Source organism: Canis lupus, chromosome 2 (genome assembly GCF_003254725.2).
Source record: "Canis lupus dingo isolate Sandy chromosome 2, ASM325472v2, whole genome shotgun sequence".
Taxonomy (NCBI): Eukaryota; Metazoa; Chordata; class Mammalia; order Carnivora; family Canidae; genus Canis; species Canis lupus.
Genome location: NC_064244.1, coordinates 11,992,945 through 12,019,583, shown reverse-complemented (window position 1 = coordinate 12,019,583; position 26,639 = coordinate 11,992,945). Strand labels below are relative to the sequence as shown.

At 36.3% G+C, this 26,639-nt stretch overlaps 1 protein-coding gene, 1 long non-coding RNA gene and 1 pseudogene across 2 annotated transcripts in view; 1 reads left to right on the top strand and 2 right to left on the bottom strand.

Annotated features, from left to right (window-relative positions):
* Positions 1-26,639, top strand: part of MALRD1 (MAM and LDL receptor class A domain containing 1) — a 649,658-nt gene that overhangs the window by 265,242 nt on the left and 357,777 nt on the right.
* LOC112670353 (uncharacterized) lies at positions 3,109-19,575 on the bottom strand. Its single transcript, XR_003142904.3, has 3 exons — positions 19,316-19,575; positions 18,038-18,166; positions 3,109-16,287 (listed from the first exon to the last, which is right to left on the bottom strand). It is a non-coding gene; the product is annotated as an uncharacterized LOC112670353 (long non-coding RNA).
* LOC112670423 (U6 spliceosomal RNA) lies at positions 5,964-6,060 on the bottom strand (annotated as a pseudogene).

The following is a 26,639-nucleotide window of genomic DNA, read 5'->3' as shown; positions in this document are numbered from 1 at the left end:
GGGTCTGCAATTGGCCCTGGTTGGGTGAGAATGCAGGCTGTGCCCCCAATCCAGATGTGCCTCTGGCATGACTCGGCATTCAGGTAAAGTCTCTTTGGGATTAGGGGGAACCTCAGGCTGTGCTCAGCAATCAGGCAGGGCTGTGGGCTGAGTTCTAGTGCTGGACAGGGCCATTGGCTATGCTTTGTGTCCTGTATGTTGAGCTCCAAGGATGTCCATGGTCACTATTGAGATGTCCTGAATAAGAAGGGCTGTAGTCTCTGCTCAACAATTGAACAGAGCTACTGGGTTGGCTTCTTGTCTAGGTGAGGTCATAGCCTGGGCTGTGTGACCTCCCATAGATCATTGATTAGGCTCCTAGGTGAGGCAGTGTACCACACTGGGTGGGGTTGCTGACTTCCTTCCCTGTGTGAGCAGGCTGTAAGATGACTCTGTCTATAGAGACCTTTGTTTTCTTGTTTGTTTGTTTGTTTTAAAAATTTTATTTATTTATTCATTAAAGACACACAGAGAGAGGCAGAGACACAGGCAGAGGGAGAAGCAGGCTCCATGCAGGGAGCCCGATGCGGTACTCCATCCCAGGACTCCAGGATCACGCCCTGGGCCAAAGGCAGGTGCTAAACCACTGAGCCACCCAGGAATTCCTTATAGAGACCTTTAGATGGACACCCAGAACCAAACCCAGCCAGTTGGGTTGGGGTGTCATCACTTTTTTTTCTTCACTTCTCATTTTTTTGTATATTTTTTATTAGAGTTTGATTTGCCAACATATAGTATAATACCCAGTGCTCTTCCCATCAAATGCCATCCTCAGTGCCCATCACCTAGTCACCACATCTCCACACCCACCTCCCCTTCCACTACCCCTTGTTTCCCAGAATTAGGAGTCTCTCATGTTCTGTCTCCCTCTCTGATATTTCCCACTCATTTTCTCTCCTTTCTGCTTTAATTCTTTTCACTATTTTTTATATTCCCCGTATGAATGAAACCATATAATTTTTGTCCTTCTCCGATTGACCTACATCACTCAGCATAACACCCTCCAGTTCCATCCACATTGAACAAATGGAGGGTATTTGTCGTTTAAATGGCTGAGTAATATTCTATTGTGTATATAGATCACATCTTCTTTATCCATTAATCTTTCAGTGGGCACTGAAGCTCTTTCTACAGTTTGGCTACTGTGGACATTGCTGCTATAAACATTAGGGTGCAGGTGTCTCGGTCATTCACTGCATCTGTATCTTTGGGGTAAATCCCCAAGCAGTGCAATTGCTGGGTCATAGGGCAGCTCTATTTTTAACTCTTTGAGGAACCTCCACACAGTTTTCCAGAGTGGCTGCACCAGTTCACGTTCCCACCAACAGTGTAAGAGGGTTCCCCTGTCTCCACATCCTCTCCAACATTGGTTGTTTCCTGTCTTGTTAATTTTCACCATTCTCACTGGTGGGAGGTGGTATCTCATTGTGGTTTTGATTTGTATTTCCATGATTGCCAGTGATGCAAAGCATTTTCTCATGTGCTTGTCTATGTCTTCCTCTGTGAGATTTCTGTTCATGTCTTTTGCCCATTTCATGATTGGATTGTTTGTTTCTTTGCTGTTGAGTTTAATAAGTTCTTTATAGATCTTGGATACTAGCCCTTTATCTGATATGTCATTTGCAAATATCTTCTATCATTCCGTAGGTTGTCTTTTAATTTTGTTGACTGTTTCTTTTGCTGCACAGAAGCTTTTTATCTTGATGAAGGCCCAAGAATTCATTTTTGCTTTTGTTTCCCTTGCCTTCACAGATGTATCTTGCAAGAAGTTGCTGTGGCCAAGTTCAAAAAGGGTGTTGCCTGTGTTCTCCTCTAGGATTTTGATGGATTCTTGTCTCACATTTAGCTCTTTCATCCCTTTTGAGTTTATCTTTGTGTATGGTGTAAGAGAGTGGTCTAGTTTCATTCTTCTGCACATGGCTATCCAATTTTCCCAGCACCATTTATTGAAGAGACTGTCCTTTTTCCAGTAGATAGTCTTTCCTGCCTTGTCGAATATTATTTGACCATAGAGTTGAGGGCCCATTTCTGGGTTCTGTATTCTGTTCCACTGTTTATGTGTCTGTTTTTGTGCCAGTACCACACTGTCTTGATCATCAGAGTTTTGTAGTACAACTTGAAATCCAACATTGTGATGCCCCCGGCTCTGGTTTTCTTTTTCAAAATTCCCCTGGCTATTCAGGGTCTTTTTTTGATTCCACACAAATCTGAAGATGATTTGTTCCAACTCTCTGAAGAAAGTCTATGGTATTTTGATAGAGATTGCATTAAATGTGTAAATAGCCCTGGGTAGCAGAGAAATTTTCACAGTATTAATTCTTCCAATCCATGAGGATGGAATATTTTCCATCTCTTTGTGTCTTTCTCAATTTCTTTCAGAAGCATTCTGTAGGTTTTTGGATATAGATCCTTTATCTCTTTGATTAGGTTTATTCCTAGGTATCTAATGCTTTGGGGTGCAATAAACCTAAATGGGATTTTGGGATTGATTAATTTCTCTTTCTTCAGTCTCATTATTACTGTATAGAAATGCCACTGATTTCTGAGCATTGATCTTGTATCCTGCCACATTGCCGAAATGCTGTATGAGTTCTAGCAATCTTGGGATAGAGTCTTTTGGGTTTTATAGGTACCTTACCATGTCATCTGTGAAGAGGGAGAGTTTGACTACTTCTTTGCCGTTTCAATGCCTTTTATTTCTTTTTGTTGTCTGATTGCTGAGTCTGGGACTTCTAGTACTATGTTGAATATCAGCGGTGAGAGTTGACATCCCTGTCTTGTTCCTGATCTTAGGGGAAAGGCTCTCAGTGTTTCCAACCATTGAGAATGAGATTTGCTCTGGGCTTTTCATAGATGACTTTTAAGGTGGTGAGGAATGTTCCCTCTATCCCTACACTCTGAAGAGTTTTGATCAGGAATGGATGCTGTATTTTGTCAAATGCTTTCTCTGCCCCCCACCCCCCACCCCGGTGGCTCAGCAGTTTAGCACCACCTACAGCCCAGGGCCTAATCCTGGAGTCCCAGGATAGAGTCTACCTTGGTCTCCCTATGTGGAGCCTGCTTCTCCCTCTGCCTGTGTCTCTGCCTCTCTCTCTCTCTCTGTGTGTGTCTCTCATGAAGAAATAAATAAAATCTTTTTAAAAATGTTTTCTCTGCATCTATTGAGAGGATCATATGGTTCTTGTTTTTTTCTCTTGTTGATATGATCTATCACGTTGCTTGCTTTAGGAGTGTTGAACCAGCCTTGCATTCCAGGGATAAATCCCGCTTGGTCACAGTGAATAATCTTCTTAATGTACTGTTGGATCCTATTGGCTAGTATATTTTTGAGAATTTTTGCAACTGTGTTCATCAGGGATATTGGTCTATAATTCTCCTTTTTGGTGGGGTCTTTGGTTTTGGAATTAAGATGATGCTGGCCTCATACAATGAGTCTGGAAGTATTCTGTCCCTTTCTATCTTTCAGAACAACTTTAGTAGAATAGGTTTTGTTTCTTCTTTAAATGTTTGATAGAATTCCCCTGGGAAACCATCTGGCCCTGGACTTTTGTGTCTTGGGAGGTTTTTGATGACTGCTTCAATTTCCTCCCTGGTTATTGGCCTGTTCAGGTTTTCTATTTATTCCTGTTCCAATTTGGTAGTTTGTGGTTTTCCAGAAATGTGTCTGTTTCTTCTAGATTGCCTAATTTATGGGTGTATGGATGCTTATAATATATTTTTAAATCGTTTGTATTTCATTGGTATTGATTGTGATTTCTCCCCTTTCATTCATAATTTTATAATTTGAGTTCTTTCTCCTTTCTTTTCAAAAAGGATGACTAATGGTTTATCTCTCTACAAATTCTTTCAAAGAACCAACTCCTGGTTTTGTTGATCTGTTCTACAGTTCTTCTGGTCTCTACTTCATTGAGTTCTGTTCAAATCTTTTTAAACTCTCTTCTTCTACTTGGTATAGGTTTATTTGCTGTCCTTTCTACAGTTCCTTTAGGTGCAAGGTTAGCTTGTGTATTTGTTTTTTCCAATTTTTTGAGGGATGCTTATATTGTGATGTATTTCTGTCTCAGGACTGCTTTTTCTGTATCCCAAAGATTTTGAATGGTTGTATCTTCATTCTCATTAGTTTCCATGAATCTTTTTAAATTCTTCTCTAATTTCCTGGTTGACCCTTTCATCTTTTAGCAGGATGGTCTTTAACCTCCATGTGTTTGAGTTTCTTTCAGATTTCTTCTTGTGATTGAGTTCAAGTTTCAAAGCATCGTGGTCTGAAAATATGCAGGGAACAATCCCAATCTATTGGTATTGCCTGAGACCTGATTTGTCACCCAATATGTGGTCTATTCCAGAGAAAGTCCCATGTGCACTTGAGAAGAATGTGTATACAGTTGCATTCAGAGACAAAGTTCTGTATATATATGTGAAATCCATCTGGTCCAGTGTATCATTTAAAGCTCTTGTTTCTTTGGTGTCATTTGCCACAAGTGCCAGGTTGAAATCTCCTACTATTAGTGTATTATAATTTAATATGTCTTTACTTTGGTTATTAATTGTTTGATATACTTGGCAGCTCTCACATTAGGGGAATAAATATTCATGATTGTTAGGTCTTCTTGTTGGATAGACCCTTTGAGTATGATATAGTGTCCCTCTTCATCTCTTACTATAGTCTTTGGGATAACCTTTATCTGATAGGAGGATTACCACCCCTACTTTCTTTTGAGGACCATTTGAATGTTAATGGTTCTCCACCCTTTCATTTTCAGTTTGGAGGTGTCCTTAGGTCTCAAATGAATCTCTGGTAGACAGCAAATGGATGGGTCTTGCTTTTTTTAATCCAGTCTGAAACCCTGTGTCTTTTGATGGGATCATTTAGCCCATTCATGTTCAGAGTAACTATTGAAAGATATGAACTTAGTGTCATCATAATACCTATTCAGTCCCTGTTTTTGTGGGTTAGTTCTTTGGGCTTCCTATTTATTTTACAGGGTCCCCCTTAATATTTCTTGCAGAGCTAGTTTAGTGGTCACATATTCTTCCAGTTTCTGCCTCTCTTGGAAGCTTTTTATCTCTCCTTCTATTATAAATGAGAGCCTTGCTCGATAGAGTATTCTTGGCTGTGTGTTCTTCTCATTTAGGACCCTGAATATATCCTGCCAGCCCTTTCTGGCCTGCCAGGTCTTTGTGGAGAGGTCTGCTGTTAATCTGATATTTTCCCCCATATAAGTTAGGGATCTCTTGTCTCTTACCGCTTTAAGGATTTTCTCTTTATCTTTGAAATTTGCAAGTTTCACTATTAAATGTTGAGGTGTTGAATGGTTTTTATTGATTTTTTTGGGGGAAGATATCTCTATCTCCTGGATCTGAATGCCCATTTCCCTCCCCAAATTAGGGAAGTTCTGAGCTATGACTTGTTCAATATGCAGATTTTTCCTTCTGAGGCTATCATTTATTTCCCTTAACCTTTCCTCGTGGTTTTTAATTGTTTTTCTCTTTTTTCCTCAGCCTCCTCCTTGCCATAAACTTGTGTTGTATATCTCTCACTCTTTCTTCTACATCATTAACCCTCATCATTAGGACCTCCAGTTTGGATTGCATCTCATTTAATTGATTTTTAATATCATCCTGATTAGATCTAATTTCTGCAGTTATGAAGTCTCTTGAATCCTTTATGCTTTTTTTCCAGAGCCACTAGTAGCTTTATAATTGTGCTTCTGAATTGACTTTCTATACTGAATTGTAATCTAAATTCTGTAACTCTGGGGCAGAGAGCACTGTTTATGATTCTTTCTTTTGTGTTGAATTCTTCCTTCTCATCATTTTGCTAAGTGCAGAGTGGCTGTATGAGCGGGCTGAGTCAAGAATATCAACCATGACCTAAATAAATTTCACACTAGATGATTCTGACAAGGTCAAAGACCAGAAGTTGAAAAAATATGGAATGCTTCATGTTATCCTTGTGCAAGGGCCGTGCTAATCTTCTCTGTATCATTCCAATTTTAGTATATGTGCTGCTGAAGCAAGCACCATCGCTTTGATTCTCCAAATGGCTCTCACTCTGGCTCTTAGCTAAGAGCTCTGTTCAGGTACTTACACTACCAAAACCACAGCTTACCATGATCGCTGCCTTAATTGCTATGAGCTCCTTTCCCCCTCTCCATCTCTAATACTTGAAGGTCTTATGCTATTTATTTCTCCAGTGGTCCCTGTGAGATGAGACTGAAGTGTAGGCATCCTTAGAAGCACTCATAACAGTGGAGAAGCTGGATACCCTCCCTTGGGCTTTTTCACACTGGAGAAATCAGAGGTTTTTGGGAGTACATCTTTGTGCTGTACGGCACTGGTTTGGGGAAAGGGTGAATAGGTCAAAGTAAAACTGCTCCCTTTACCCTTCAAATGCATTATTTTATTATTATTTTTTTTTCTGAGCCAAGTAGATACTCCAGCCTCATCCTTGGTTCTGGGACTTTCACAAAGATGCCTTGACTATGAATATTCCTAGTTGGTTTTTCTCTGAGGGAACTGAAGAAGACCATTTTTCTTGCCATCTTGGTGATATCATTATGACTTTTATGCTTAAAAAGGCTTTCTCTAGCCATGTTCATATAAAATTCACCTATATTATCTACTATATGTCAGTAGTTTCATTGTTTCACAATTATGCCTTTAATTCATCTGAGAATTTATTTTGATAACTGTTATGAGAAAAAACCCTTTTTTCTTTAATAACTAATCACTTTAACACTTTTTTACATAGACATACCTTATTTTATCATGCTTCAAACATATCTTTTTTTGTTGTTGTTGTTGTTTTTTGTTGTTGTTTTTTTTTTTTTTTTTTTTTTTTTTACAAATTGAAGTTTGTGGCAACCCTGCATTGAGCAAGTCTTTTGGTGTTATTTTTATTTCAACAGCATTTCTCACTTCATGTCTCTGTGTCCTTCTTGCAGTTCAAACTTACTTATTATTACTTAATTTGTTACGTGGATCTGTGATCAGTGATTGCAACCAACTAACATGATGGTTAGTATTTGTTAGTAATAAAAGTATTTTTATTTTTTAAAGATTTTATTTTTTTATTTTTTTTAAAGATTTTATTTATTCATGATAGTCACACAGAGAGAGACAGAGAGGCAGAGACATAGGCAGAGGGAGAAGCAGGCTCCATGCAAGGAGCCCGACGTGGGACTCGATCCCACGTCTCCAGGATCGCGCCCGGGCCAAAGGCAGGTGCCAAACCGCTGCACCACCCAGGGATCTCTAAAGATTTTAATTATTTATTCATGAGAGATGCAGAAAGAGAAAGAGGCATGGACCTAGGCATAGGGAGAAGCAGATTCCCTGTGGGGAACCCCATGTGGGACTGCATCCTGGGACTCCAGGATCATGCCCTGAGCTGAAGGCAGACGCTCAACCACTGGACCACCCATGCATCCCAGTAATAAAGTATTTTTAAATTTAAGGTATATACATTGTGTTTTTTGGACATAATGCTATTGCACACTTTTAATAGACTTCAATATTGTATACACACAATGTTTATATGCAGTGCAAAACCAAAAAAAAAAATCAGTTGATTCACTTTACTGAGATACTTGCTTCATTTTGGTGGCCTGGAATTGAAGACACAATATCTCCAAGGTGTGCCTATAAGTACAATCTGGTTTAATTTACTATAATTTGTCACTGAATGATGTGTAGCCCTAGGTGACGAAATCTGCATCTTGATCCTGGTGTCTTTCTGTTGCTAGCACTTAATGATGTACATGTTGAGTAGAATCAGTCAAAGCCCAAACGTTTACATATACCCAGGGATCTGTTTTTATGTTGCCACGTCATTAAACCATACACCTACTTGCAGCTGTTCACCCAACAATGAATACATGTGACTACATTCATTAAACCTACCTTACTAGTTTGTTGTTACATGGGAATCTCTCCCTTTAGAAATAACCAGCTCTTTCCATCTTGCAGGATTAGGCCTGACAAGTTCAAGAACCAAATTTTCTTTCAGTATAACAACTAAAGGAAGCTAACATCATTATTTAGGGTTACTCTTGGCCTATGTCTTCTGCGATGCTTCTCTAATTCTAATTTGATGCCTTTTTTTTTTTTTTTTTTGAAGAGTTTTCCTGGACTCTGGGTATCTCATTTCCTTCAGGTTTGGGTTATCTGACTTTTCTACCCAAGTATTTATTACTACAGACTTGGAAGTAATGCCCCTGTATCCAGATCTGTGGCCATTACTCTAATTCCTACTGAGATGATTCCGATTTGGGAACCAGAGAATTTGCCTATAGGTGGCAGTGTAGAACAGTTTCTGTTCTTGTGTTAGTTTCCCGTGGCTGCTGTAACAAACTATCACAAACTTGGAGGCTTTAAACAATAGAAAACAATTTTTCCAAGTTCCAGAGGCCAAAAGTCTGAAATAAATATCACTGAGCCAAAAGCAAGGTATTGAGAGGGTACTCCCCTCTGAAGACTCTGGTAGCTGCTGCCATTTCTTGGTTTGTAGACACATCACTCCCATTTTCTGCCTCCATGGTCACATTGCCTCCTTCTCTAATGTCTGTGTCAAGTCTCTACCTGCCTCACTTTTGTAGTGACACTTGTGATTGCATTAAGAGTTCATCCATTTAATTCAGGATAATTGCTCCACCTCCAGAATGTTACTTTAATCACATCTGCATAGGCTTTGCTAAATAAGATATCAGGTTTTACAGGTTCCAGGGTTTAGGACCTGATATCTTTGGGGGCCATTATTTAACTTACTGTAGTGAACAAGTGAGATCAAATAACACAAAGTTTAATCCCAGAGCCAGCATTCATTAACTGTGTGGAAATAGGTGATGGTACAAACTCTTTGTATTTTAGTTTCTTCATCTGAAAAAAACATCAGCAGACTACTACATATCTCATATAATTATTGTCAGCTACAAATAAGAAAATACATGCAAAACAGTCATCAAAGTACGTGTCCCTAATGCAGTGTTAAATGTTAGTTCTTACATTATGATAGAGGATTGGAAGGATCAGTTGAATTAAATTGCAGACAACCTATATACTACACTAAGGGGTTTAATACTGGCAGGGGTTGGGGGGATATTGGGAGCATACAGGAGTCATTTAGGTTCTTATGCAAATGAGTCATAAGATAAGAGAGGGGCATTAAAAATTAATTCTGGTGTCTGTGGACAGAATTGAGAAAAGAAAGAGGAAAATTCATTGAAATGATTCAGGGAGATTTATTGACACGAACTAAAGAGAAACAGTATCTCTGAGAAGTAAAGACCTTCTATGTCTTTCCAAGCCCATAAGCTCCAGCAAGGCAGAAGCAATGCCATTATTTTTACCTATATGATGAATGATTGCCTCTCCAGAGTTCTAAAGAATTTTCTGTTTGTAACATACATTCACTTTCAATTACTTATGAATACTATCAACCATAATGGGAAGAAGATGGGTCTTTAAAATGAAATAAAGATATTCACAAAACTAAAGGATGCTACTTAGAAAAAATGAGAAGTTATGTCCGGAATGAAGTGAAAGTAACTTTTGCTTCTGGGGTTGGCATCATATCTGATGGCATGGAGGACTGTGTGGAAAAAATACTGTGGGCAAATATGCCTAGAAAATAACACTACTGATCTGCCAAATCACAGCCATTATTTTAAATTCTAAGGGCACTGAATATTTATATCAGAATCATATTAGATGAGAATCTTGACTAGAAGTTGCTAGGATAGTGGAGAATATATTTTGCTGTGGTCAAGATGCCAGGAAGGAAATGGTACCAATTAAGCTTTAGGATGTTTGTCAGGTAAGCTGTATCTGTAAGTGGAGGGTAGAGGTGGCTGAGACAGAAAGAGAAAACTTTCTTCCTGACTTTAGCATATGTGCTGACAAAGTGAGCACTCTTCCTGACTTTAGGGTTTTAATTTATTTCAGTAATATACTGTATGGTTGTTCTTATTTCACACATATTTATTTCTGTCTGTTGAGTTTTCTGCATATCCATGTGGGTTTATTTTCCTTCTCCTACTAGATTATAAATCTTGTTAATCCCAGGGCCTTAATATTTTCCCTTCTCTGTCTTTCTTAAATATCAGCACTAGGAAACGTGCTTTGAAATGCCTTTTTTTAATGAAACACTTTTTCTGAGTTTACTTCATAAAGTGGCTCCCTAAAAATTTAGCCAAAAACATCTCTTACTATAATCTGCATTTTCAATAATTTTATTCTAATGGAAACATTTCTTCACCTACATCTGCTTGGTTTAGTTGTACTCTCAATTTATCATTAATTTAGTTTAATATCTTCAGTCACCAAGGAGTACCATAAAAGTGGGTTTTAAAAACTTTTATCCTTTTAAATGAAAATGCATTGAATTTCAACTTTTCTGGAGATTTTGAGATACTAAAACATATTGAACAAAAGTTAAAGTCTACACGAGGCTTAGTATAAAAAAAATACATGGTGAACTACAGTAGAGCAGAAAAAAAAGCTCTTATCTTCTCCAGTTGTTGGTATATTCATTCAGTAGTCACAGAAATATAAGTAAGGGAGGATAGCACAATTTCTTTATGAAGGTTTTTGCTTAAATCTGGTGCTTGTGTTTGCATATTAAAAAGCTATTTAGGGGTGCCTGGGTGGCCCAATGGGTTAAGCATCTGACTCAATTTCAGCTCAGGTTATGATTTCAAGGTGGTAAGATTGAGCCCCGTATTGGGCTCTGGGTTCAGCAGGGTGTCTGCCTGAGATTCTCTCTCTTTGTCTCTCTCTTGTACTCTCTAAAACAAATAAATATCTAAAAAAATAAAAATAAATTAAAAAAGATATATATTTGCAGGATGATATGAGTTCAATGCAGCCATCCAAGTATCTCTAATATTAAGACAGTAAATTATTTCTGAGAGTTATATGATACTTAAAATAAGCTAGGAGCAAAGGTAGTTTTCATTTAGTAATGCTATCTGGCACAGATCTTTTCTTTGAGGTACTGTTTACATTGATCTTACAAAGTCTGTCTTTTAGAACTGCAGTCATAATGAAACTCAAAATATAGTTCCTTTATCGCATGGATTTTTTCAGCAAGGTTCCTATGTAGAACTAATTTTCTTCAAGTTTTAGTGACAATACTATCCAAGGAAAGGATATGCCTTAGTTATCAAAGGGGAAGATCAGATTAGTTTATTAAAAGAAGCTGATAACAAAAAATTATATTTTTGTTTTGTTTTATAGGCTAAATAACCAAAGGATAGAAGATTGAGGTGTGACAAAATAAAGAACATGGAATATTATTTTTTCATGCATTGATGAATATATATCTCTCCATAGATCGACTCCATAGCATTTATTTAAAACTTATCTGTAAAAGTAATTTGAATCTGTAAAAGTAATTTGAATCATTTATAAAAATATGTGTAGTCATACATAATAGGTACTAACACTAATGTACTTACCACTTAATAGTAATATAAATGTGTTGGCACTAATGGAAAAAATCATTTCTGCTTTAAATCCTTTTCTCTAGAGATTTCAGGTGATTTATCTCTCAGAAGTAAACTTTAACTAGAATAAAAATAAATTATGTCTACGGTTTATACTTAAAGCCTATCTTTAATTTGCCTATTTCAAAGAATAATATCTAAACAGTTAAGTGAACGATGATGAAAATGGGGGGAAATGCGAGGTTTATAGGTAAATTCTGACATCTAAGTAGGTACATGTCCTCTAGGATGTCTTCTCTGATTACACAAAGCTAACAGGGAGGTCTTATAAATGAACAGTAGTGGCTTTCATGTAATGAAGCATTTTCAAAGTAAAGCAATACTAATTGAATATTTATTGTATGATAGGCTTTGTGTGGATGCCTTTCATGTATAATCACATTCAGTTCACCCAGTGAACTTTTGTAGGGTGGTATAATTATCCCTATTTTCCTGTGAGTTTAGATTTTAACCAGCTTGCCTATATGAGCCCATAGTTTTAGTAAGCTTGAGAGCTGGAATCTTGAAATCCACATCTCACAGATGCTAAAGCCTTTGCTCTTAAACACCATCCTAAATTTTCTCATGAATCTCTCTCGCTTAAAAGCTAAGCATTTCAAAGGTTTATAAAATGATTTTATTGCAGTTTTATGCCTCAGGAGATAGAAAGAGAGAAAAGATGGTAGTCTATAAATACATCTGAAGAAAAAGAAGACTAGTGAAGTGTTAGTGATGGCGACCAGGAGAAAAAACAATAATCAGGAAGTGTCCAGTAATCCAAATGGTTCTTGCCTTCCTCTTTTCCTAATGTCCAGACCCTAGATTTTGTGGAGATGAGCCTATCAAGGTGATCTCATTCCGCTTTGCCAAGGACCATGTTAGCCCTCCACTTCTCAAGCGTGTGTTGGAATCGCCTAGGGAGTTTGTTAAAACCCGGGTATCTTGGGCTCACTCCAGAGTTTCTGATTAAGTAGGCCTGGGGTAGACCCTAAAATTTTACATTTTTAATAAGTTCCCAGGTGATATGGTTCCCTGCCAATCTGGGAATCACATTTTGTGGTCTCATTTGTTTAGTCAAGATCCAGTTCAAATTGGTGACCGGTTGGTTACTTGGAGATATAGTTAAAAACTATTGATACCCAGGCGTCCTAAAGATAACTCAAAACCCAAGCTCTGGGGATTGTTTCCTGCCCTGATTCTCATACAAGAGTGGGCTTCTAACTGATAACTTTTCATCATTATCAACATCCTATTGTATTGAAATATAACCCATCAGCAGTAGGGATGTGTGTGTTCCCTACCACTGTAGGAAATTACTGATGACAAAGGGATAATGCAATTCATTTGGTTTTGTGTTCCCTTGAGGCTCTGAATTATATTGCTGTTTATGCTTCCCTGTTTATATTGGCTCATAGAAAGCTCTGAATCAAATATTTAATCTCATGTTAGTGATTCTGTGAAACTTACAGAATGCATTTTGTGATTTAGTTTTATCCATGACTGCATGTACTGTTTAACGCATATTTTATATATATTTGTGTCTTTTAGTTTATGATGTTTTCTTATATGTATTTTTGTAGACAGCATTAAATTCTGATAACAGGGTGAGATTTTAAAAATAATAAAAATTAAGGAAGTAAAAGTAATATTAATGCTCTCAAATATACTAGTTCTGTGAATTTGTTTTAATTAGAACACTTTATTATTTGCTTATAATTTTTTTACTTTATTATGAAGTAATTTCATTTTCATTATTTGGCATAAAATAATTTAAAAGTTCTTAAAACTCTACAATTGTAAGGTTAGAAGATTATATATAGATGAGTTCTTTAGGCAACTGAGAATGTAGTATTTTTATTTCTGGCATAATAATACAAGTAATGCAATTTCTGGGATAAAGTTTGGGTTCAGATTTTAAAAACTATCAGTATTACCATTTTTTAGAACTGCCTCTGTATCTGGTCAAATTTTCATAAGAATGTAGTGACTATGTAGGCAGCTTCATAAATATGAAAACTGTAATATGATATTCCCTAAGAACTATTACTTGTGAAGGCATGTTAAAATGTAATTTAAAAGATATTTTTGTACATGAATTATGTGGAATGCTTTATGCTAGTAATGGAAGGAGATGCAAGAATCTTAAAATTTAAGAGTACAGATAAGACAGATTTTAAAAATTAGGTATCATTTAAAACAGAATTTAAAGAATACAAAGAAGGTACAGTGTTACCTGGCACAGGGGAAAGAGGATGGATAGTGCACAAAGAAAAGCATTATGAAAAAAGTGAGTTTTGAGCTGGCTTTGAAGAGCTGTAGAGAATTTCATTAAGGCAATATAAAAGTGGTGGTTATACACATTATGAAGGAATGATAAGCATTAGTTTTATGACATACAAACTTAATAACTTGGAGCAAATGGTTGACAGGAAAATGTTTGATTCCCAGATTCTGTGCCATGGTGACTAGAAGAGAGGTGGTACCAAAGCCAGAAATAAAGATCTTCTGTGATGATTTGTAAGACAACAGTTAAGAAAGAAAAGGAAGAAAAATGATATCAGAGAGGGAACATGCTACTGTATTAAGAAACATAAGCCCTTGAGAGAGAAAGAGAGAGAGAGAGAGAGAGAGTGTGTGTGTGTGTGTGTGTGTGTGTTCTCTGATTATTGGCAATCATTAATGTCAAAAGGATAATGTAATCACTGGGGTATAGAGAAGAACATGACTTTAGAGACTCTTCTTTTAGTGTAGCAGGGCTGAAAAAGGGAACTAAAAATACACATTTATGGGTCACATATTTTATAATTCCACCAACATGAAGTGTCCAGAATGGGCAAATCTGCCGAGACTATAAGTAGGTAAGTGGTTAACCAGGATGGAGGAGGATGGAATGTACAGTGACTGCTAGCGGATAGGAGGTCACTTTTTGGGGTGATGAACATGTTGCAGAATTGAATAGTGTTCATGGATTCACAACTCGATGAATATATTAAAATTCTCTGAATTATGTACTTTATAAATGTGAACGTTATGGTTTGTGAATTGTATCTCCATTAGATTATTATAAAAATAAGCAACAAAGGGGTAAGTTTATTTTAGACTCCCATATTCCATTGGTAAGAAGTGAATTTTTAAAGACATGATTAAATTAGGAATGTTTTAATCTCTAAAAGGAGGTAAAAATTAGAAGATGTTGTAACTGACAGAGTAACAGAGTGGAGAGGGAAGTGGAATAAAAAAAAATCTTGAGTAGGGGTGCCTGGGTGGTTGAGTGTCTGCCTTCAGCTTAGTGTGTGATCCCAGGCTCTGGGATCAAGTCCCACAAAGGGCTCCCCGAAGGGAGCCTGCTTCTCCCTCTGCCTTTGTCTCTGCCTCTCTCTCTCTGTCTCTCTCTGTCTCTCATGAATAAATAAAATCTTTAAAAAAAATCTTGACTAACTCAGTAGAAGGATGAAAGGAAAAGGAAATCTAAAAATGTTGGAACAAATAAGAAAAAATGATATGGAGGAAGGATAAACCATAAGGTCATGATATTTAAGTTAAATAGATTTGGACTTCAACTATCTCGTGCTTATAAAACACATTAAATAAAAAATGATTTAGCAAGTTTGAAGATAGTATGATAAAGAAATAAACTTATACCATTAAAAGACCAAAACAAGCCAGTGTGACAATAACATTTGAAAAAGCAAACATTAGGTCAAAAATGCTACCAGAGATAGAAGATTGTTTTGGGGCACCTGGGTAACTGTCAGTTAAGCATCTGCCTTCAGCTCAGGTCATGATCTCAGGGTCCTGGGATCAAGCCCCGCATCTGGCTCCCTGTTCTGTGGAAAGACTGCTTCTCCCTCTGCCCCTTTGCCCTTTCATGCTCTCTTTATCTCTTTCAGGTAAAATAAAGTTGCTTTTTTTTTTTTAAAGGACCATTTTATGAGAAGATAGTCATTACACTCAGCATGTATTATCGTTCTAAGTTTGTCTTTTATAATTTATCATATACATAACAAAATTTGCAGAATGACCAGAAGACACAGATATATGCATATTTGTAATTAAATGGAAAATTTTGACACGTCTCCCTCAGAAAGATATTAAACAGACAAATCAATATATAGAAGTCATATAATTGGTAAACTTGAAGTAATTCATGCATCTAGAACACTATACTCATGTTGTTCAAAAGAAATATAATGCAAGACACATGTGTAATTTAAATTTTTTTCTATTACATGAAAAGAAAAATAGATGAGATTATTTCTGGTATATATCTTTACCCAATATATGCAAACTTCAGTTCAACATATAATAAATATAAAATTGAGATATTTATGATCCTTTTTATAATCAATTTTCAATATCCAGTGTTAACTTTACATTTCACATTGCCATTTGAACACTAAATTTCCATCGGAAATAGTTCTTTTCTATGTAGACTTAATAAAGTTCACAGTTGAAAAAGTAAATTCAGGTACTCAGATTGTTCCCAGTATATTTGAGTTTAATATCAAAATATTATTTTCCTTTCATGTTGTCGTCATAATTGAGAAACTGGCTTATTGTATTTACAGTTACCACTTTGACATTAAAGCAACAGCATATTAGTTTCGAAACTTCATTTGTGAGCTACTTGGGTGGCTCAGCTGATAAGCGTGTACCTTCGGCTCAGGACGTGATCCTGGAGTCCCTGGATCGAGTCCTACATCAGGCTCCCCGCATGGAGCCTGCTTCTCCCTCTGCCTGTGTCTCTGCTGCTCTCTCTGTGTCTCTTATGAATAAATAAATAAATAAAATCTTTAAAAACAAACTTCATTTATTCAAGTTAAATGAATTCTCTAACCCTTTTACCAACTTAGCATTATTAACATCAGTTTCAAGGATGTATATCAGAAATTGAAAGGCAGTTGAAGTTTTTATTTCAATTCCTATCAACACTCAGTGTTATATTAGTTTCAGGTGTATAGTGATTGTAGTGATTCCATACATCACTTGGTGCTCATCACAGGGACCTCCTTAACCCCCATCACCTGTTTCACCTGTTTCCCCCTCCCCCAAACAGCAGTTCTCTGTAATTAAGTCTGTCTCTTTCTCTCTCTTCCCTTTGCTCTTATGTTTTGTCTCTTAAATTCCACATAAGAATGAAATCATATGGTATCTTTCTCTGACTGACTTATTTCCCTTAGTATCATACTCTAGCTTAATATATGTTATTGTAAATGGCAAGATTTCCTTCCTTTTCTATGGCTGAATAATGTCCCATTGTGTGTGTGTACACACACCACTTAATTTGTTTTTCAGACCTAGGTCTTCTTTTATTATTTTTCTCTTATATTGAGCAGGGAGCCTTACATGGGTTTCCATCCCAGGACTCCGGAATCATGACCTGAGCTGAAGGCAGGCTCAGATCTATGGCTATAGCTTTGTCCTTTTCTTTTTTGGGATAAATTTCTCTGTCTCCTCACTTTGTCTGCCTCTGTGTCTTTTTCTATGTGTTAAGAAAGTCAGCTATGTCCTTTGCTCTTGGAAGTAGTAATTTTATGAAGAGGAGGTCCTGGAGTCCCCTGCAGTGCAGTGTCCCCTGTTCATCAGAACCTGGCACTTCAGATTATCCTATCTGTGTTGCTTACATCCTGCTGTTATGTCTGAGTCACTTTTCCTTTTGAATGAACTGACTCTTTGCTTGTGGGCTGTGTTTGCTCCTTGTGGTGTAGTAGGACACAGCCAGGCCAGCTCTGAGGAGGGTGGTGTCTGCTGGGGAACTTGGAAGTGAGGTGGCAATGTTAGCAAAATTTGTGTAGGGCCACTAGTTGTATGCTGGATGCCAAAGTGTGGTGGCTAGGGACTGCACACAAGGGTCACTGCAGATGTGAGGCTGGGCTCAGCAGGCATTGATGAATAGAGATTGCTGGGTTTGGTTTCTGAAAGTGGCTGGTGGTGTGCAGTTGGGTTTCATGTGGAGGCTGAATAGAGCTCATGGAAGCAGCTCTGTCCCAGGTAGCTGGGTGGGCTGTAAATGCAGCTTTAACAAAATTTGTTCTGAGCCCTGGGCAGAGGCTGTAAGTAGCTATGCAGCCTAAATTCCTGCAGGTATTTCTGTGTTTAGGCTGCGGGCCAGGGGGAGGAAAATGGTGCTTGCTAGCTCCCTTATTTCAAAGAAATCCCCCAGCATGCTCCAAAGTCAATATGAACAGATCTGTCTTTTTTTGCCCCTACTGTTGTGTAAACTGCTTTTAATGTTGCTTACCACACAGGCTGACCTCTCCTTAAGGGCTGCAACTTAATATCCCTCACCCTCTTCTCTCACTCATTGCTGAGTTAGGTGACCTCCAAAGATTCAAGTTCCAAGTACCATTGGTTTTTACAAACTAGAGAATTCGGTCCCTATGATTTTTAAAGCTGAGTGCTATGAGGATTGGTCTTACCCATGTGAGCCCTCTGGTACGAGGGCCCTATTCTCTGCTGTCTTTGTTTGTGTAGCTCCCTCCCTTCTGCAGACAGCCTCCCTCAGCCTTTCTGACCTTCTGAAACGTTCAGATACAGTTTCTTCTCTTAACTTTGTTGTGGAGTTTGTTCTGCCCATCTTAGGAAAACTCTGGTGTATTTACTTGGATGTGGATGATCCATAATTGTAAATGTGCGGCAGGGTCCTGAAAAGCAAATTTAAATCCATTAATATCAATAAAGCTTTCTTAAAATTATTTGAGAAATACAATATATATAATATATATATTATATATAATGCTACCAATTATATCTAAATTGAGCTGCATGTTGATTTATGTTAGAAAACAGGTAATAATATTGTTATTAAATTGTATTATGAAAACCTTCAGTTTCAATATGAATTCTTGTGCCTGCCACTTGTGACCTAGTTTACAGTGTCAAAAGTGAGCTTTTTTTCTTTATTGAATTTTTTGGTTTTGTTTGTTCATATGCAATGTGATATTGATATAGGTGAGAAAATATATATCACAGTGCCAGTTTTTTTTTTATCATTGAGAATTTAGTAAGCATTGCTTTTGTTTTAAAGAAATCTTGAATTGGAGTTAACAATTAACATATACAGAACTCTGAATAAGAGTTTTATGAATCTCTTCCACTATTCATCCAACATACTCTGACAAAGAACATACATGCAGTCATTAAATTCATTGCCTTCTACTTCCTTCAGTGGTTCCATAACGTTGACATGATTCATAGCATTAGTTTGTAAATGCTGAATGACCTTAGCAGTAAAATCCATGAAATTTTATGTATAGAGTGTGAGATAGTACTACATGGATATACTGTAGAGAATCACACATATAATGAGTTTCAGTTAAGAGACATAAATATGACCAAATACAAACATGACCAGAAATATAAGTAGATACATTTTGGTAAAAATTCCTCTTCTTATTTAATAAGGTGCAGGGTAAATAAGAGAGGTAAGCAGAGAAAATAAAAGGTTTATAAATCATTAAATATTGGTGGCCATTGTTCTTTGGAGGTTTTAATTAGAAAGTCAAAATCACCACATTAGGAAAGCCCAAGTTGTAAACTGATTGTCATATATTCTCTAAAAATAAATTTAAACTGTCAGACGAAATTCAGTTGGCAGGGAAAAAGAAAAGAAATTCTGGTTCCTTTAACAATTATATAACAACTGTTAAATTTAGAATTCTGATAATAGGAAGACCTTAAGTCCTGTACTTTCCAATTTATTCGTCTTTCATAATTCTGATTTGTTATATAAGCACAAAACACAGAATACAAAGTATCATTCTTTTAATGGTCTAAAACAAAACCAATCTTACTTCATATGTAAATCTACTGCATTGCTTTCTTAGTTTAGCTGTACTTGATTTATAACATTCTAAATGCAAAATAATTTTTCCTGAAGATTGAGTCACGTCTTTTTTTTCCTCTGAATTTGAAATTTACATTTGTTGAGCTCTTTTGTTCCAAACATCATATTAAAACTTGAGGTGCCTGAGACAGAAAAGACATATCTCTAACCTTAAAGGGCTCACAATGTAATAAGTAAAATGAGTTCTATGCCAGTTGTTACAGCCAGCTATGCAATGGGCCTCTGTGATGTCATGATGAACTCATCCTGGCCATGGGTAGGGCTGGTGATGCTTCCAAAGACCAGCCAAAAGGAAGGCATTATCGTTTCTAACTCAAAGGGGCACAGGATGGAGACTGAGTCATGGAAATCTAGGAAAAGCTGGAGCTGTAAAAGAGGCATTGCCCCAAAAGAAAAAAAACCTTCAAAAGAACACAGTTCCCTAGCGGAACTTGAGCTTAAGATTTTTTTGTTTTGTTTTGTTTTGCTTCCAGCTTTAGTGAAATGTGCTTGAAGTGAAATGAATATAAGTTCAAGGTGTAAGAAGTAATGATTCTCTATATGTAGAACCACAATAATATTAGTTGACACATCTGTCATTAGGATCTTTAACTGTTGGTTCAGATCTCTTGTTTTGCCCTCATCATCATCCCACTCTCCCATCTATCAACAAATCTGTTTATTCTACTAGTATTTCATGCCATCGGGCTTTCATTCAACAATTACCTAACCTTTGAAAGCTGAGCTGAAAGTCAGCTCTCCTGGGAAACCTTCCCTGGACCCTCTCCCTAGTCTGATTCAAATATTTCTTTTCTGGATATTATCTGCATTATACCATGTGTCCCAGAATACTACCCATATTAATTTACTTGTCTACCTCCTTCATGGTTCTATAAGTGTCTCAAAGGAAAAGGCAATGACTAATTTGACTATTTTAGCCAACACCTAGCATGGGGCTATCTCGTATCAGGTAACTGTGAGATAAAGGGATACCATCATTGACGAAATGACAACAATGATGAAATAATTAATATTTGGAACAAGAAGAGTCCTTAAAAAGGAGAGCTAAAGGAAAAGCCAAAGGATATTGGTGACAATAATAAAATCTTGAGAATAAAATTAGTTTTCTAAGCTGATATAGAGAAAATTGAAGTGCTTTGATGAATTATTTCCTTATGTGTTATATTCTTAACTCATGTGTACAAATATATTACTTTTGTTCACTTCGGATATATTTTACATGAGATGTATGAAGTTTCTTGTAAAAAAAAAGAGGAAAGATAGAAAAATGTCTTGAGCTAGAATTTCTTTGGGGAAATCACTAGGTTTAAAATTAAATTTACTCATATTCTCTTTAGAGTAGAGATCTAAATTTCCTGCCAGGGATTACTTCTCAGTCTCTTTTAAATTAAATAAAAAGTTTTCTAACTAAACACAGTCATACTGTTGGCTAGGATGTCACGAACTCAAAATAGTACTCTGGGAAAGCTTATAGTGAACTAATTAGAAAATGTAGATTTTTAAAAGATGTTATTTATTTGAGAGTTGAGAAAGAGAGATAGAGGAGGAACAGTGGGGAGGGGCAGAGGAAGAGGGAGAACAGACTCTGCATTGAACAGGGAGCCTGAGGTTGGGTTAGATCCCAGGACCCTAAAATCACAATGTGAGCCAAAGTTGAAGGCTTAACCAACTGACACATCCAGGCTTAACCAACTGACACATCCAGAAAATGTAGATTTTAAAAATTAAATTATTTTTATTTTATTATTAAATTCAATATTTTAACTTTTTATCAAGAGAACTTCTAGAACATATAAATAGGAACACCCAATAGTTCCAAAAGAATCAGCGTATTTCAAAGCCCTGTCTAAAATGAATGAAAGGACATGATAGGCTATTTAGGAGATGGAAATATCTGGTCCTAAATTATCCTGTATTACACTTAGTCTTCATGTTAAAATCAAAAAAGAATTCCCTTTGAACAGTGCTTAACTGTGGTAGCTTGATATCATTTCCATTTTATGGATAGTGTTTCCTTAGTGTAGATTTCAGTTGTGACATTTTGTACTCCTATAGTTAGAAAAAAGGAATCAGCCACCAAACACTGCAGTGGTATTTGTTTACATTTTTAAGTACTTCTTACATGATCTACATCTTTTACATATTCAGAATTTAGATTGGCCTTTCCATTACAGACCAGCGCTGCTATAAATAACTGATAATGGCAATTGCTGATGAGGGATGCTGTAGAATAACATAAAGGTCAAAGTATGATAATTCATGATCATCCTTAACAAAGTGTACAAGGCATTAAAATACTCATATTGAACTCTGGTGGCAAAGCAGAGAGAAGGAATGACACAACATGAATCCCCTCAAGTAAATGTGAATGTGAGAAGGTTAAAAACTAGAACCAAGTTATCTACTCTTTCAATGAATGTCTAAATCTGAGGGTCAGCTTTCCATGCATAGCGCAGGTATACACATAATTTTATACATCATGGCTGTTAGCTACTCATGCTCTATTACTCATTTAATCTCTGGTTAAGTATAGTGCAGATTTTTTTAAAAAACATGGTGCAAAAGTAGAAATGTTTCAGATCTCAAGGCAGCATAGCTTTTAGCATCTTGAAAGGTATTTCCAGTTGTGAACACTCAAATATAAGAATCACTTACATTTTGAGCAAATGACACGTTCTTTGTTTTCCAGAGTCCTGTAATATTGAAGGAGTGAGAATCTAACTGGAAAACCTTGATCCATTTGCATACATGTGATTGTCATTTACATCTGACAAGCCTATCTATCACCTGTTAACAGACTGCTTGTAGTTTCTTTTATACCCTTACACTAGCAGGTTTATGCTGATTTTAGATTATAGAGTAAGCAAAACTGCTTTTCAAATGAAAGTGTCTTCACACAGTTGTCTCTGTATCACAGATACTAGTTTTTTGAGACAGAGTGCTATATTTCTGTTCCCTCCAATTTCTCCTTCGACTTTCAGTTCATATATTCTTAAAACTAAATTAACTGACCAATAAATAGGAAAGAAAGCTTAAATATAGCTGTGCTTCTCAATCATTGTCACATCATTGAACCTGTAGGAAACAATAGTATAGTAATACTCTGGGTAAATTAGAGGGGATTTGAGCGGGTATTTATATATATGATGTTTAAGATTAAAAAGTCTTCATGATTTCTTTGTGTAATTATGGTAAGAAAAAGTGAAACATTGGAATACAGGATTTGAATAGAACTAGTTCTTTTTAAAAAAATATAATAAAAACGAATTTGTATCCTGTTAAAATAATTTTTTTAATTTTTATTTATTTATGATAGTCACACAGAGAGAGAGAGAGAGAGGCAGAGACATAGGCAGAGGGAGAAGCAGGCTCCATGCACCGGGAGCCCGACGTGGGATTCGATCCCGGGTCTCCAGGATCGCGCCCTGGGCCAAAGGCAGGCGCTAAACCGCTGCGCCACCCAGGGATCCCTGTATCCTGTTAAAATAGTTTTTTTTTTTTTTAATTTTCTTATTGTGATAAAACATATGTAACCTAAAATTTTGCATATATAACAAGTATTCCTTGTTGCTTGACAACACTGATTTTCTCTTTTGTTTTTGATAATAGGCATCTTATGCATGTGAAGTGGTTTCATGGTTTTGATTTTGCATTCTTCTAGGGATAGTGACATTGACCATCTTTTTATATACTTATTTGCATCTCAGTTCAAGTTTTGTCTATCTTGAATTGTGTTTTTATTTATTTATTTATATTTTGTTGAGTTGTGGGAGTTCCTTATATATTCTGGATTTTAACCTCTTATCAGAATGTGATTTGCAAATACTTTTTTCAAATTCTGTGGGTTGACTTTTCATTTTGTTGGTAGTGTCCATTGATGTACAAAAACTTTAATTTTGATGTAGTCCAGTGTATTTATTTTGTTGTTGTTGTTGTTGTCTTTGCTTTTGGTGTCATATCTAAGAAATTATTGCCAAATGCAGCCATGAAGTATTTCCCCTAGGTTTTCTCTTGAGTGTTTATAGCTCTTATATTTAAGGCTTTGGCTTAGTTTGAATATATATATATATATATATATATATATATATATATATATATCAACTTTGCTATTGTGCAGATGGATATCTATTTTAACCAGCACCATTTATTGAGAAGGCTATCCTTTCCCTATTGACTAGTCTTCATACTCTTATTGATGTAGTTTTAGAATATAAGTGAGGTTTGGTGGGATGAGGTCTGGAACCAATGACCAAGAAAGAAGTCTTGAAACACTTTTTGTGCAAAATAGTGGTTTTATTAAAGCATGGGTACAGGACCCATGGGCAGAAAGAGCTGCTGCCCAACGTTGTGAGGGGTGGCTATTTATACACTTGGGAGTTGGGGGAGGTAAAGAAAAGGGAGGTTGCTAAAAGATTTTCATATGCTGAAGAGGACTCACAGGATACTGGAGGCCTTGCCGTTGTCAAGTTAAGATTGTTTTTCCCTTTAGCAAGGTACTAACCTTAAGACAGTTGGGAGCTTCCTGGGGGAATGTCACTTGTATCCCACCCACGAGTGTGTGTGTGTGTGTGGGGGGGGGTGATTTGCAGGGTGTAGGCTTGTGCTTTGTCCTCAACTAGCCTTCTGTTCCCTCATCAAGTCTGCATGTCCCTCTCCTTCTGCCCCTCCCCCCTGCTTATGCTCCCTTTCTCTCAAATAAATAAATAAAATCTTTAAAAAATGTGCTTCATATAGATAACATACAGTTGTTTCTTGCTCTTTTATTCTAACCAACAATATCTTTTGATGGCATATTTATTTCATTTCATGTAATTACTGCTATGCTCATATTTAGGTTTTTTATTGGACTATTTCTTAAATTCTCAGTTTTTAAAATTCCCTCTTTCTACCTTTCCTTTTAAATTTTTAAAAAAGATTTTATTTATTTATTCATGAGAGACAAAGAGAGAGAGAGAGAGAGAGAGAGAGAGAGAGAGGCAGAGACACAGGCAGAGGGAGAAGCAGGCTCCATGTAGGGAGTCCGATGTGGGACTCGATCCCTGGTCTCCAGGATCAGGCCTTGGGGCTGAAGACGGCGCTAAACTGCTGAGCCACCCGAGCTGCCCTGTTTTTTAAGTTTTTAATTCAAAAATTTTATCATTCTGTTTTTTTAAGTTTTTAATTCAAAAATTTTATCATTCTGTTTTACTTTGCCCTTTATCTTTCTAACTATATATCTTTGCAATTTTTATTGGTTACTCTAGATGTTACAATACACATCTTAAATTTAACCCATTGTATCTAGTGTGAATACTGAATTAGTCAAGGTAAAATATAGGGGCTTTAGAACTGTTTATTTCCTTTTATTCTCACATATTCCTAGTGCTATTGTTGTCATATATATTGTCAATATAAATGATAAGCCTATCAAAGCAATGTTATTATTTTTACTTTTTTCCATCTCATGTCTTTTAGCAGGATTAAGAGGAAAAAAAGAGTGCACACACATACATACATTAAATATATATAACTTAAAATATGTAGGGACGCCAGGGTGGCTCAGTGGTTGAGCATCTGCCTTCAGCTCAGGGTGTGATCTTTGGGTCCAGGGATCAAGTCCCTTATCAGGCTCCCTGCGAGGAGCTTGCTTCTCCCTCTGCCTATGTTTCTGCCTCTCTCTCTGTGTCTCTCATAAATACATACATACATACATATATACATACATTTTAAATAATTTAAATATGTAAGATATATAAAATTGTATTATACATATACTTTTTAAAAACATATTTATCATTTTAGTCAATTTGAATTCCTAGCTTATGTTATTTTTTCAGTCTTTCTAAAGATATTCCTTTAAAGGTCTTTTGGCAAATGAGTCTCCCTCTTTTTTGAGTCTAAAAGTTTATGTCCCTTTCAGTTTTGAAAGACAGCTTCACTGGGTATAGAATTATTTTTTGTTTTTATTAAACACTGTATAATTCCAATGCCTTCAATCATTTCAGGTATCAATTGTTATTCATACTGATGTTTTTCATTAGTAAATGGATCATTTTTCCTTTGCTTGTAAGATTTTCTCTTTACCTTTGGCTTATAACATTTTGGCTATAGTGTATCTATTATTAAGCTTACTAGGTCCTCATATTGTTTTCTACCAAACTTGAGGTTTCCAGTCATTTATTTTTTCATGTATTTTATCTTTCCTCTTAATCGGGATTCTATTTGGATTGTTTCATATTGTATTACAAATCTCCAATGTGGTAATTTTTGTCAACCATTTATCTTTGTGATTCTTGAGTTACTATCTTTACTGATGTATTTTCGCCTTTACTCATCCCTTTTTGGTGACATCCAGTCTACTTAGCATCTTATTTTTTAGTTTTGGTTATTGCTTGATTATAGTTCTGAATTACTGTCAGGTTATTTATTTAGAGTTCTCATTTTACTCTTGATATTATCCATCTGTACATTCACTAATACCATAATGTTCTTCAATTTATTGAATAATTTTCCTTTAGTTCATTGAATATATCTATAATAGTAGCCATATAAATGGCACTTTGGTCCATTTAATAACATCTTGACCCACTTGGAGTCGTTTTCTATTGGTTATTTCTTAGTCCATAATGATCACACTACATTTTTTTTCTGCATATCTAGCAGTTTTTTATTGAGAACTGGATATTATTGATAATACATTTTAGTGACTCAGGATTTTGTCATATTCGTGTGAAGATTTTTGTTTCTTATTTTAACAAATAGTTAATTTACCTGGTTTCAAACTGGAACTTTATCTAGTGTACCATATGCAGCTACCCCTATCTCTGTCCTGTTTTTATGGCTTTCTACTGTTGCTTTTTTATGCATTCCTTCTCTGTTTACTGTGCTCTGTCAGTTTCAGGCTCTCTTTTCTGGAACTTCAAGTCCACAACGACTTAAAGCTGTGCCTTCTGCTGTTAGAGTTATGTGCGGTAAAAAATTTACTGTTAAGAAAAACTCAACTTTGAAGACTGGGTCCACATAGCTCTAGTCTTTGAGCACAGTTTTTTCTCTGGTCTCTCCCTGCATTTTGTCATACTTCCATTGTCTCCCTTGTACCTGTGTAGCTTTGCTGTTAGGGTTTCTAGGATGTCTCCTTTGAATTTTCCCTCTGAATTTCTAATCTTTAATTCCTTTAGTCAGGAAGGCTACAATAGTGTCATTTTCTGCAAACATAGCCAAAGGGTAGGGAGGTTGTCAATTTTCTCAGATCAAAAAGCCACAGACTCACTGTTCTTACTACTCTGAGTTGC